Source organism: Erythrolamprus reginae, chromosome 7 (assembly GCF_031021105.1).
Source record: "Erythrolamprus reginae isolate rEryReg1 chromosome 7, rEryReg1.hap1, whole genome shotgun sequence".
NCBI lineage: Eukaryota > Metazoa > Chordata > Lepidosauria > Squamata > Dipsadidae > Erythrolamprus > Erythrolamprus reginae.
In genome coordinates this window covers 4,295,220-4,310,043 of record NC_091956.1, presented here as the reverse complement: position 1 = coordinate 4,310,043, position 14,824 = coordinate 4,295,220, and positions in this window count along the sequence as shown.

The following is a 14,824-nucleotide window of genomic DNA, read 5'->3' as shown; positions in this document are numbered from 1 at the left end:
TATCATTTATCTATCATCTATCTATCTATCTATCTATCATCTATCTATCTATCTATCATCCGTCTGTCCGTCCATCTGTCTGTCTGTCTGTCTCTATCTATCTATCATCTATCCATCCATCCATCCGTCTGTCTGTCTATCTGTCTGTCTGTCTCTATCTCTCCCCCGGCCCCCTCCAGCTTAGAGAGCCACCCATTTCAGAAGCAAGTGATTACCCCAGAACTAAAAAGAGATAATTTCTTCTTTATGTCCTTATGCTTCTTTGTGGCAGAGAGATGATTAATCACCCAAGTTTGGGCTTATTCAGGACTTCAGAGCGCCCCGACTTCCTTGGCTGACAAAGAGAGGCGATGAACAGATTCTAAAGGAAAAACCTTCCCTTCCCTTCTTTACTTACGCGTTCCCACGCTACCCTCAAAAATGATCTGTTCTTTGCTGGAGAAAGAAATCCACTTTTTTTTTTCTCCAGGATGGATTTTGACAGGCTGATGTATGTGCTTTGTGCCAAGGCTTAATAGAGTTCTGAGTTTTTCTTTCTTTCTTTTTTTTTACTTCCAAGCTCCAAGTGAGCAAAATCGGAACTATATAAGCTTTAGAATTATGCTGCCAGTCTGAAACCTGGACAATTGAATCATGCCATGGCTGGTGACCTAACAGATTAATTTACACATCTCTCGACATCTTGTTGGCAGGTCTCCAAAGTCTCATCTGTTGCAAGGATCCTTTTAATCGGAAGACAGATGTGAGGGGACAGGTCTTTAGAGAACAATAGCAATAGGCCTTAGACTTTTAAAACAATTAAAAGAAAATATAATCTTTATTGTACTCTCCTTTAAAAGGTTGCACCATAGGCAGAGATTCTATTGCCAGGGCATGGCAATAGAATAGAATAGAATAGAATAGAATAGAATAGCAAAATAAGCAACCAGGAAACAATCAATGTTAATATGAATCATAAGGATATAAGCAACAATTTACAGATATGGTCATACGTTGGAGGAGATGGGTGATAAAAATGATAATATAAAATATAGTAGAGTAAAATAGAATGGAATAGAATAGAATAGAATAGAATAGAATTCTTTATTGGCTAAGTGTGATTGGACACACAAGGAATTTGTCTTTGGTGCAGATGCTCTCAGTGTACATAAAAGAAAATATACAATTGTCAAGAATAATGAAGTACAACACTTCATGTTTGTCCTAGGGTACAAATAAGCAATCAGGAAGCAATCAATGTTAATGTAAAATGTAAAATAATGCACTTGGGGAAAAGGAATCCTCAATCTGAGTATTGCATTGGCAGTTCTGTGTTAGCAAAAACTTCAGAGGAGAAGGATTTAGGGGTTGTGATTTCTGACAGTCTCAAAACAGGTGAGCAGTGTGGTCGGGCAGTAGGAAAAGCAAGTAGGATGCTTGGCTGCATAGCTAGAGGTATAACAAGCAGGAAGAGGGAGATTGTGATCCCCTTATATAGAGCGCTGGTGAGACCACATTTGGAGTACTGTGTTCAGTTCTGGACACCTCACCTACAAAAAGATATTGACAAAACTGAACGGGTCCAAAGACGGGCTACAAGAATGGTGGAAGGTCTGAAGCATAAAACGTATCAGGAAAGACTTCATGAACTCAATCTGTATAATCTGGAGGACAGAAGGAAAAGGGGGGACATGATCGAAACATTTAAATATGTTAAAGGGTTAAATAAGGTTCAGGAGGGAAGTGTTTTAATAGGAAAGTGAACACAAGAACAAGGGGGCACAATCTGAAGTTAGTTGGGGGAAAGATCAAAAGCAACATGAGAAAATATTATTTTACTGAAAGAGTAGTAGATCCTTGGAACAAACTTCCAGCAGACGTGGTTGGTAAATCCACAGTCACTGAATTGAAACCTGCCTGGGATAAACATATATCAATCCTAAGATAAAATACAGAAAATAGTATAAGGGCAGACTAGATGGACCAGGAGGTCTTTTTCTGCCGTCAGACTTCTATGTTTCTATGTTTCTAATATAAATCGTAAGGATACAAGCAACAATTTACAGATACAGTAATAGGTATTCCATATTAGAGACTAATGTAGAATAGAATAGAGCAGAGTAGAGTAGAATACAGTAGAGTAGAGTAGAGTGTAGAGTAGAGTAGACTGGAGAAGAGAAGAGAAAGAAGAGAAGAGAAGACCTTTATTGCCACTTAGATTAGTACACTAATCGGCATACATTAAAATAAGATTCCAATTACATACAGCTCTTAATATTAAATTAGATTAGATCTCAGATTCATTTCCCTCCATTGTTTCTTGTCCTGCTTTTGGGGTCTTTGCAGAATGAGTTGACCCCTTCCTCTTTGTGGCAGCTCCTCAAATACTGGACTACTGCTATCTATTCTGTTATTTTATACAAGAACAGAAAACACCCCAAATTAGCAAAATAACACAAATGTTTTCAGTGGGAGAATCCCTTTTTGTAGTTCTTGTTGATTTGGCGAAAACATATAGATTTGCTCAAAATTCATAGTTGGGCAAAAATCCAGTTCCCAGAAAATGATTATAGTTATGGGTCAAAATCCATGGGAAAATTATTCTGTCCTAATATAGTATATATGTATATATATATATATATTCGAAATATGCCATCTACCAAAGGCAAAACCCAAATCTACAGGGAAAGCAGGCAAGGATGCTTTCAAATTTTGCTGTGCTGTTTGAAATGTAAAAAGGGCAAAATAAATCTTATTTATTATATCAAAATCTCTGTCAATCACTGCATACATTTTGAGGGTGGAAAGTTGGCAAAAAAAGGCTTGCAAAAATACATCTCCTCCTGAGAATAGCATCTTGGAATAAAATGTCACAGGTTGTTTTTTGAGTTACGACTGCAATTTCAGCCCAACATTTGTTAAAAATGAGTGTTGCCGCCTTTTACGACCTTTTTTTGCTGTAGTTAGTTGCTAAGGGTTAGTAAAGTTAGTAAATCTGTCTTCCCCATTGACTTTGCTTGTCAGAAGGTTGCAAAAGAAGATCACATGACTTTGGGACACTGTGAGCATCATATTGTCATAGTCCTCCTCTTCCTCCTCTTCTCCCACCCCTACCCCCTTCTTCTCTCCCTCCTTTTCTTTCTCTGCTTCCTCCTCCTCTTTCTCCTTCTCTGTTTCCTTCTCCCTCTTACTCCCCCATCCTTCTCCTTCTCTTCCCCTTCTCCTCCTCCTCCACCACAATTCTTCTCCTCCATTCTTCTTCTTCTTCTTCTTCTTCTTCTTCTTCCTCGTCATCTTCTTCTTCTTCTTCCTCGTCTTCTTCTTCTTCTTCCTCGTCTTCTTCTTCCTCCTCCTCCGTCTCCTCCTCTTCTTCTTCTTCTTCTTCCTCTTCCTCTTCGTCTTCATCTTCTTCGTCGTCTTTTTTGTCTTCTTCTTCTTCTTCTTCTTCTTCTTCTTCTTCCTGTTCTTCTTCTTCTTCTTCCTCGTCTTCTTCCTCCTCCTCCTCCTCCTCTTCTTCCTCTTCTTTTTCTTTTTCTTCTTCTTCTTCTTCATCATCATCATCTTTATCTTCTTGTCATTGCTCGTTCTCTTCCGCTGGCTTCCCACTACACGATAGTAATACCAACTCCCCCCGAGAACATTCCCTGTGAGAGCTATGTACCTTGTAACCTAATCCTCGTTATTGATAGATATAATTTAAAAGAAAAGGTAGCCTTCCTTAAAATTCAGAAAAACAAACCAACCTCCCAGCTGTACTTTTCTCTGCTCCGCCGTAGTTTTAAATAAAGCCTGGTATAATTAATGCCATTACTTTTTCGTGGTTTAATTTTATTTTAAATTCTCTCTCACTTTCTCTCTCTGTCTCCCTCTCCCCAGTTTGGCGAAATGTCCGTTTCAAGTGAAAAGGGAAGAAAGACGTCGTGTTATTTCGTGTCTGAATAACGGAGGAAAATTGCATGTCTTCAGCTTATAAACACATCAAAAATAGATGTTTCTGTTGGATATCAAAGCCGCCTGCCAAGCCTCAAATAAAATTATGCCGTGCTTCCCCCAAAATGCGTTTTCAACAGATTTCTTACTCAGTGTCTAAGCGAATGGTTGGGCTAAAGACCATCAAATGTTTGGACGGTTTAATCTAACAATTCCCTCCATTTGTTTGCCTGTTTTAAACCTAAGCGTCCATCAAATGTTTGGACGGTTTAATCTAACAATTCCCTCCATTTGTTTGCCTGTTTTAAACCTAAGCGTGTGTATGTGTGTCCCTTTCACTAGAGGTTGTTCGTAAAATGTTAACAGACTGGATTTCGAAAGAAAATATCTCAATTCACTTGCTCTGGAACGCAGTGTTTACATCTCCGTCAGAAATGTAGATTTTTGTCATCTCGCGCCGTGACAGTTTGTTCCTCTTTTAGAAAATATTAGGAGGGGGAAAAAGTTAGGATGCCCTGTTCTTGGAAGGAGGGCGAGAAAGAGGAGGACGGGGAGGAGGGTGAGCTCAAGTTTTTGATGAGTTAGGAGTACATTTTGTGACTTTATTATGACACCCTGTTCCCGAGGGTGGGTAGCAGGCAGGACGGGGGGGAACGCAATTCCACCAGCGGAAATGAAGATGCTTGCGTAGCTCCAGCTGATTGGCGGCTGTCACTTACTGGTCTCGGCTCAGCTCTCCTTTTTTCCCCTGCTGCTGCATCTGCGCTCCTTGCTTTTTTCCTCTTTTTTTATTTATTTTTCATTTTATTGATTTATTTTGTCCAATACACAATAATACACAATGAATGTCCAGGTGTTTTTTGTTTGTTTAGAAGTGTATGTATGTTTTTCTATTTTCTTTTTTGTGTATTGCAAATATTGCAAATATGTCAATGGATATATTTTCTTGATTATGCTTTTTAAAACAAATTAATAAAAATTATTTAAAAAAATACACAATGAAGGTTGTAGAGGATATAGTAGAGAAGAAATACGAGATATAAGAGAGACTATAGGACAGGAGATGGAAGGCACTCTAGTGCGCGTATGTAGCCACTTACTGACCTCTTAGGAATCTGGAGAGGTCAACCGTGGATAGCCAAAGGGTAAAATGTTGGGGGTTAGGGGATGATACTATAGAGTCCGGTAAGGAGTTCCATGCTTCGACAACCCGATTACTAAAGTCATATTTTTTACATTCAAGTTTGGAGCGGTTAATAGTAAGCTTGAATCTGTTGTGTGCTCTTGTGTTCTTGTGATTGAAGCTGAAATAATCTTTGACAGGCAGGACATTGCAACATATGATCTTGTGGGCAATACTTAGATCATGTTAAAGGCGTAGTAGTTCTAAGCTTTCAAGACCCAGGATTGTAAGTCTAGTTTCGTAAGGTATTCTGTTTCGAGTGGAGGAGTGAAGGGCTCTTCTGGTGAAGCATCTTTGGACATTTTCAAGGGTGTTAATGTTAAAGGGTGAGATGCGATATGGGTTCCAAACAGATGAGCTGTATTTAGGATGGGTCTGGCAAAAGTTTTGTAAGCTCTGGTAAGTAGTGTGAGATTTCCAGAGCAGAAGCTACGTAGGATTAGGTTTACAACTCTTGAAGCCTTCTTTGCCATGTTGTTGCAGTGGGCTTTGGCACTTAGGTCTTTAGTTATTAGTATCCCGAGGTCCTTGACCGAGTGGGGATTATCTGTGATAATTTGTTTATTAAGTTTGTATTTGAAGTTCTGATTCTTCCTGGCCTTGGACGAGCTTCCCTCTCTCCTGCCTGGCTTCCCACTGCATGATAGTAATACTAACTTCCTCCGCGAACATTCTCCACGAGAGCTACGTGCCTTGTAACCTTACTTTCCAGATAACCCTCATACTAAGATCTATAGCATTTGTTCTTTATACTGGTAGTAACAACTTTGCATTGGATATGTCTAGTGTAATGAAAAGGAAGACTTGGGGTGACAGGATAGCAGTTTTCCAATATTTCAAGAGGTTCCTACAAAGAGGAGGCAGTCAAACTATTTTCCAAAGCACTAAAAAGGCCAGGTGAGAAACAATGGATGGAAACTAACCAAGGAGAGAAGCCACCTGGAACTAAGGAGGTAGTACCTAACGGTGAGAGTTGTAGGTGCTCCCTCATTGGAGGCCTTCAAAGAAGGTCAAGAGGTTGCAAAAATATGAGTCAATTGCCAAGGGTTTGAATTCTGACCCCATGACTATAGGAATGGGCAATGATCTTAAGTATGAAAATCACTTATATATCATTTTTTTCCAGCACCATCGTAACTTTGAAAAGTGTTCGGAAACTTCAGATCGTGCAGAATGCGGCCACGAGAGCTATCGTGGGGCTTCCTAGATTCACCCACGTTTCTACAACACTCCGTGGCCTGCACTGGCTGCCGATCGGTTTCCGATCACAATTCAAAGTGTTGGTAATGACCTTTAAAGCCCTACATGGCATTGGACCAGAATACCTCCGGAACCGCCTTCTACCGCACAAATCCCAGCAGCCGATAAGGTCCCACAGAGTTGGCCTTCTCCGGGTCCCGTCGACCAAACAATGTCGTTTGGTGGGCCCCAGGGGAAGAGCCTTCTCTGTGGCGGCCCCGGCCCTCTGGAATCAACTCCCCCCGGAGATTAGAATGCCCCCCACCCTCCTTGTCTTTCACAAGTTACTCAAGACCCACCTATATCGCCAGGCATGGGGGAACTAAGACATCTCCCCCAGGCTTTCTTATGTTTTAGGTTTGGTATGTATGTGTTGTATGGTTTTAATTGTTGGGGGTTTTTTTTTTAATTTTCTTGCAAATATTTACTCCAAAATATGTACATTGGTGTCTTAACGGAAATTCTAGACATTTAAGTTCATAAAATTGTTGGGGGTTTTATATAATTTTTATTATTAGATTTGTTCCATTGTCATACTGTTTTTATTGCTGTTGTGAGCCACCCCGAGTCTTCGCAGAGGGGCGGCATACAAATCTAATAAATCGAATTGAATTGAACTTCAAAAGGTCACTGGACAGACCAGTGCAAAAGTCAAGGACAGCCCGTATCTTTTGGAGGGAAATCTATTAAACTCAATGGAACGTATGGAACTTTGCATGGAATTTCAGCCCCTCTTGAATTATTTCACTTATTGAATTAAGTTGAGTTAAAGCAAAAGGTGTGGAAATCAATTGCACAAGTTATGAGTAAATGAAGGCGAACTGATTTTATTCGTTCTAGTTTAAATAGAACAATCCATGGCTGCCAGGCAAAGATTTCAATTGCTCTGTTCTGAAATTAAGCCTGAAAGATGCTGTGGGTTACACATTTGAAGGCAAAGCCACCTCGTTTCATAATTGTTCTGGTCCCGTTACACGTAGGTGAAAAGAGATCCATTGCTCCCATCTACAGGCTGTTGCATGGTCTTTTGTAAAGACTTGCAAATACTCAGCTGCCAAGGGGTAGCTCAATAGCCAATAAGAACACACAGATGAAGTCACATGTCATAGACTACATTACCCAGAGTGCAATTTATTATTTATTTATTGTTTGTTTGTTTATTTTGTCAAGTACATATTCATAGTATACAAAGATATAACAATGTTTATATACATAGGAATGGAATGGAATGGGATTGATTGATTGATTGATTGATTGATTGATTGATTGATTGATTGGTTTATTTAATGTGATGTGATGTGATTTGATTTGATTTGATTTGATTTGATTTGTATGCCGCTCCTCTCCGTAGACTCAGAATGGAATGGAATAGGATAGGATAAGATGGGATAGGATAGGATAGGACAGGATAGGATAGGATAGGTGTTCTGTCTGGGTCACTCTGGAAGCCAAGACCAACCCAAAAAGAGAAGCCAGACACACCGGTAAAAGGCAAAGGCAGTTTATAAAATTCAAGAAAAACACAGGTAACAGAAAATGTCCTTACAAACAGGGAAACGATGTATCTTCAAATATATCCATGAAGGCAATAGTCCATGAAGCAATAACAGATTCTTGCTGACAAAACGAAGCTGTAGATAGCAAACATACGCCTCCCACGAGTCTTCCAGACTGCTAGGCCACAAGCCAAGATCAGAGACGCCGAGAATCAAAACAGGTCACCGCAACTCCAACTGATAACACTCCACATGGCTTCAAGGGCTTGCCTGCCTTTTAAACCCTGCTGATGAGGACCACACCCCAGCCCAGCTGTTTCTCATTCAATGTTGGTAATATTTCTTTAACTGCTGCTTTCTTTGCTCTGACCGTCTCTGTCGCATGTCAATGACAGCTTGTGCATCATCGCCTAATGATTCCAAGCTACTGGCTGGGGAGAGGGCCCCCCCGGGGGCTCTCATGCTGTTCTTCCTCGTCCCATTCCTGACTGTCCCCTCCCCCATCCGACTGCTCAGCCCCCTCCTCTTCGCTGTCCTCCTCCTCCGGGCATGGAGCCAGCAAAGACACAGCTGATCCCTGAGCAGCCTCAGGCTGAACCACAACAGATAGGATAGGATAGAACAGAACAGAACAGAATAGAATAGAATAGAATTATTTATTGGACACACAAGGAATTTGTTAAGAGTCATGAGGTATAGCACTTAATGATTGTCACAGGGGTCAAATAAGCAATGAAAAACCTGATCACGGAACGAATTAAGTTCATAAGTAGAGGTACCACTGTATTAATGTCCAATATGCAGTGCAGATTCCAGACGGATGAGTTGTATTCAAGAATTGGTCTAGCAAATGTTTTGCATGCTCTGGTTAGAAGTGCAATATTTATTTTACTTTATTTCTGTTTGTTCTTTTTTAAAATTTTAATTCTTTTAAGCCATCAAGGAATGTTTTATTGGTTAGAAGCCGAACAGAACTGTCAATAATCATCAAACAAACAAACAAATCCTAACTCTCAAGTGCAATAAATTTCCATTTCCGTATTTAACAGCCACAGATTTCTGCTAACTCAAGATGTAAACAACCAATTCTCGGGAAGCAATGAGCCGGAAAAAGACATTTGCTCCACTCCCATATCTTGAATTTTTACAGCCTGGATGTTTCCCATTGAGTAAGTAGGCAGAAATGTGATCCTCCTCAGTGTGATAGCAAAATTTAGGACGTAGGAAAGAATACGGACAGTCCTAGGCTTACCACAGTTTATTTAGTGACCGTTCCGAGTTGCAACAACACAGAAAAAAGGGACAGGTCCATTTCCCACTTTTATAATTGTTGCAGCATCCCTGTGATCACATGATCAAAGTTTGGATGCTTGGCAAATGACTCGTATTTATGATGGATGCCGAGTTCCAGGGTCATGTGATCATTCCTGCCAACCTGCCTTCCATTGAGGACCTGTATACTGCATGAGTCAAAAAGAGGGCGGGGAAAATATTTACTGACCCCTCACATCCTGGACACAAACTGTTTCAACTCCTACCCTCAAAACGTCGCTACAGAGCACTGCACACCAAGACAACTAGACACAAGAACAGTTTTTTCCTAACACCATCACTCTACTAAACAAATAATTCCCTCAACACTGTCAGACTTTCTACTAAATCTGCACTTCTATTCTACTAGATTTTCTCATCATTCCTTTCACCCATTTCCTCCCATGTTGACTGTATGACTGTAACTTGTTGCTTATATCCTAAGATTTTTATTAATATTGCTTCTTCATTGCTTATTTGACCCCTATGACAATCATTAAGTGTTGTACCACTTGATTCTTGACAAATCTATATTTTATTTTATGTACGCTGAGAGCATATGCACCAAGACAAATTCCTTGTGTGTCCAATCACACTTGGCCAATAAAAATTCTATTCTATTCTATTCTATTCTTGTGCAGTACCCCCTCCCAAAAAAAGAAATTCCCAAAAAACCCACCCCAAAAAGATGGTGACACTTGTGCAATGCTGTACGCCCCCCAAAAAAGTTTTTCAAAAATTTAAAAAAATCCCCCAAAAAATTCAAAATAACCCCCCCCCCCAAAAAAAGATGGCAGACTCCACAGACCAGCACCGAAAGAACTGGTGTGTGATGTCATTGCGACATCACCAGATGGTTGATACTGGTTTGGATGGACCAGTCCAAACCGGGAGGAACCCACCTCTGTGCCATCTGTCGGAAACGGTGTAGGATTTGGGAGGTGGTTGAGTGGGTTGGACCAGAATTGGGGGTAGGCAAAGCTGGCTCTTCTATGACTGGTGGACTTCAACTCCCAGAATTCCTCAGCTAGCATGATTGCCTCAGGAATTCTGGGAACTGAAGTCCACAAGTCATAGAAGAGACAACTTTGCCTACCCCTGGACTAGATGACCTCCAAAGTCCCTTCCAACTCTCTTAATATTCTATTAAAAGATGAGATAGCCCTTCCATTCGTCCATTCTTCTCACAAATCTCAGTGGAATGCTTAACAGCTTCTCACAATGCAAGAATTCGGAAGCAAAAGGGAGAAAAAGTTCAATAACTGAGGGCTTCAATTTATTTTCGTAAGTTGTTGAAAACTCACCTTTGCTGCCAGGCATGGGGAAATGGATACCTCCCCTAACTACTGTTTTATGTATGGTTTGATTGGGTTGTGTGGTTATTTTATTAATAAGGGTTTTTAAATTGTGTTTTTAGATATTGGATTTGTACTTTCTTATTATTGTTGTGAGCCCCTCGGAGAGGGGCGGCACACAAATTACAGTATCATTATTATTATTATTATTATTATTATTATTATTATTATTATTATTATGTCCATACAACACAGCAAATGCTGGATTTCATATTTCATCACCAGTCGGGTGCTTCCCAAGCACCTAGGACTGCGTGATGTAGCGGCGAATTATGGCTGCCAATCCCAATAAAGTGGCTTTTTGCAATTGACAGATGGAGATTTTGTCAATTCCGATGGTTTTCAAATGTCCACTGAGATCCTTTGGCCCTGCGCCCAGCCTGCCAAGTACCACTGGGACCACTTTCAATGGCTTATGCCAGAGTCTTTGCAGCTTGATTTTTAGATCTTCGTATTTCACTAATTTCTCTAGCTGCTTCTCCTCAATTCTGCTGTATCCTGGGATTGCGATGTTGATGATCCATACTTTCTTTTTCTCCACAATCAGGATGTCTGGTGTGTTATGCTTCAGAATTTGGTCAGTCGGAAGTCGGAAGTCCCACAGTAGTTTTGCTTGCTCATTTTCAACCACTTTTTCGGGCTTATGATCCCACCAGTTCTTTGCCACTGGGAAATGGTAGTTCCGACACAAGTTCCAGTGGATCATCTGTGCCACAGCATCATGTCTATGCTTGTAGTCAGTCTGTGTGATCTTTTTGCAGCAGCTGAGTATGTGATCAATTGTTTCATTCGTTTTTTTACAGAGTCTGCACTTTGGATCGTCTGTTGATTTTTCAGTTCTGGCTTTGACAGCATTTGTTCTAATGGCCTGTTCTTGTGCAGCCATTTTATTTTTATTATTATTATTATTATTATTATTATATTCATCATCTTGAATTATTTTTTAAAAATAATAAACGCAGAATTTTTAAAAAAACCACCTTAAACAAGAAAAAGATAGGGAGACAAATGACAATAGAGGAAACAATAACATTTTCAAACTTATCTTTGGGATTAATTCCACCATGAGTCGGAAAGAACAAAATTCTTGAGCCAAAAGTAGCAAAGGAAAGTTGGGTTTGAGAGAGAGATTGCCAGGAAGAATCAAAACAGTCTCAAATTCTCTTTAGCCCCGGGGTTCTGTTTTGGCATTGGGGGTAGAGGAAGATCGAAAAAATATGCAGAGTTGTTATTTTAAAACGCTCCTTCTCCATCTTGACACCAACCCATATTTTTAATTCCATCCACATTCTGGTGATAAGCCCTTTTTTTTTTTTTTAAAGGGAGACAGGAATCAAAGGAGACGAAAATTTTATTTGCAAGAAAAAAAGCAGCACAGAAGTTTCTTTTTAAAGAGCAGTTTGAAGAAGTGACTGAAGAGTTGCCAGCAATTATATATCATACACCAGGGTGATTGAACACAAAAATATGTAACCCTTCCCTGGTGCAGAGCTGAAGGGATTGGATACTGTAGCCTACAGGATAATTCTCTGCCTTACAAGGCAAAGGTTGCAGGTTCAAGTCCCAGTAGGTATGGCTAGCTGATGAGGCCAAAATAAGGCTGAAATAGATCTATCCTAGTCTCCCTTAATTTTCAAATTCAGCAAAAAAAACATGTGACACATATAGATAGAATTGTCGGCTATCAATAAAATTAACTGCCTTGGAAATGGCCCTGGGTTGGGCCGAGAGGCAAATAAGGAGCTGTGATGTTCCTTCAATACACCAGGGTGATTCGACACAAAAATATGTAACCCTTCCCTGGTGCAGAGCAGAAGGGATTGGATACTGTAGCCTAGAGCAGCGTTTCCCAACCGGTGTGCCGCGGCACACCGGTGTGCCGTGAGACATGGCCAGGTGTGCCGCTAAGCTCCAGCTGGGCGGGGCGCTGCCGGTACTTCCGTCCTGGGGCTCCCGCTCGCAGCTGTCCCCCGCCTCCTGCTCGATGCCGCGGTTTTCGGCGCTCTCCTGCTGGGCGCCAAAGAAGGAAGGCAGGAAGAAGGAGAGCTTTATTCTTCGCGCCTTTTCCCCGCCTTCCTTCTTTGGGACCCAGCAGGAGAGTGCCGAAAACCGCGGCATCGAGCAGGAGCCGGTTGACAGCTGCGAGCGGGAGCCCCAAGACGGAAGTACCGGCAGCGCCCCGCCCAGCTGGAGCTTCTCCTGCGTCGACGGCAAGTTTCCTTTGTGGCCCGGCGGGAGGGCACTGGCGATGGGAGCGGGGGGCGGGGGCGGCCGCAGTGGCCGCAGGCAGTCGTGGGGAGATGGCGGCGGCGAGAGGGAGCGCTCTCTCTCTCTCTCTCAGCTGACTGCAAGCGGGAGCCCTGACGGTGGCGGTTGGACGTGCTGCTAGACGTCGTACATGCTGGCGCTGCGGGCCTGGCATATACGGTGTCCAGCAGCACGTCCAGCTGCCGCCGTCAGGGCTCCCGCTTGCAGTCAGCTGAGAGAGAGAGAGAGAAAGAAAGAGAGACATATAAGAGAGGCAGAGAGAGAGAGAAAGAGAGACATAGCAAGAGAGGCAGAGAAAGAGACAGAGCAAGAAAGAGAGGCAGAGAAAGAGAGAGAGAGAAAGAGAGACATAGCAAGAGAGGCAGAGAGAGAGAGACAGAGCAAGAAAGAGAGGCAGAGAAAGAGAGACATAGCAAGAGAGGCAGAGAGAGAGAGAAAGAAAGAGAGACATAGCAAGAGAAAAAGAGAGACTTAGCAAGAGAGGCACAGAGAGAGAGAGAAAGAGAAAGAAAGAGAGACATAGCAAGAGAGACAGAGAGAGAGAAAGAGAGAAAGAGAAAGAAAGAGAGATAGCAAGAGAGGCAAAGAGAAAGAAAGAGACATACAGCAAGACAGTGAAAGAGAGAGAGAGAGCAAGAGAGAGAGAAAAGCAAGAAAGAGATAGCAAGAGAGACAGAGAGAGAGAGAGAGCAAAGGAGAGAGAAAGACATAGAGGAAGGGAAGGAGGGAGAGAGAAAGAGAGCAAAAAAGAGAGAAAGAAAGAAAGAGGGATGGAGAGAGAGAAAGAAGGGAAGGAAGGAAAAGAGAAAGAGGGAGAAATAGAGCGAAAGGGAGGAAGAGAGAGGGGTTTTTTGTCCAAACTTTTCTTTAGCCCTCCCCCCCGCCCCGCCCCCCCCCCTTTCAGTGTTCCCCGGGATTTTGAAAATATGAATAATGTGCCACGGCTCAAAAAAGGTTGGGAAACACTGGCCTAGAGGATAATTCTCTGCTTTACAAGGCAAAGGTTGCAGGTTCACGTCCCAGTGGGTATGGCTAGCTGATGAGGCCAAAATAAGGCCGAAATAGATCTATCCTAGTCTCCCTTAATTTTCAAATTCAGCAAAAAAAACATGTGACATATATATATATCCCCTTCTAAAAAGTGTCTTCTCTCAGAAAAAAAGACATTTCTTAGCCAACAACCGCTCTGTTTGATGCAGAGAGTGTGAGATTGGGTTCTCCAAAGAGAATATGTTAGATGTGAAGCGTGCCTGTCATTTTCTTGGCTTAGGCATCAAATAATGCAACATTTGTTTTCCTGAGGAAAACAGACCAGTTTTGAAAGCACAGTGGAATACATTTTGGTTAAAAAGAGAGAGAGAGAGAGCTAGAGAAAAATTTATTTCCTTGCTCTATCTGGCAAGTATTCTGAGCAGAGCCTGGTTACAAGCAGTGTGCCACAAAGGTCTGTTCTGGGTCCTATTCTTTTTAATATGTTTGTGAGTGACATAGGGGAAGGTTTGCCTATTTGCTGATGACTCTAAAATGTGCAATAGGATTGATATTCTTGGAGGCGTCTGTAATAGGGCAAATGATTTAGCTTTACTAGATAAGTGGTCAAAGCAATGGAAACTGCAGTTTAATGTTTCCAATATGCACTTGGGGAAAAGAAATCCTCAATCTGAGTATTGTATTGGCAGTTCTGTGTTAACAAAAACGTCAGAAGAGAAGGATTTACGGGTCGTGATTTCTGACAGTCTCAAAATGGGTGAACAGTGCAGTCAGGCAGTAGGGAAAGCGAATAGAATGCTTGGCTCCATAGCTAGAGGTATCACAAGCAGGAAGAGGGAGATTGTGATCCTGCTGTATAGAGTGCTGGTGAGACCACATTTGGAATACTGTGTTCAGTTCTGGAGACCTCACCTACAAAAAGATATTGACAAAATTGAACGGATCCAAAGATGGGCTACAAAAATGATGGAAGGTCTTAAGCATAAAACGTATCAGGAAAGACTTTATGAACTCAATCTGTATAGTCTGGAGGACAGAAGGGAAAGGGGGGACACGATCGAAACATTTAAATA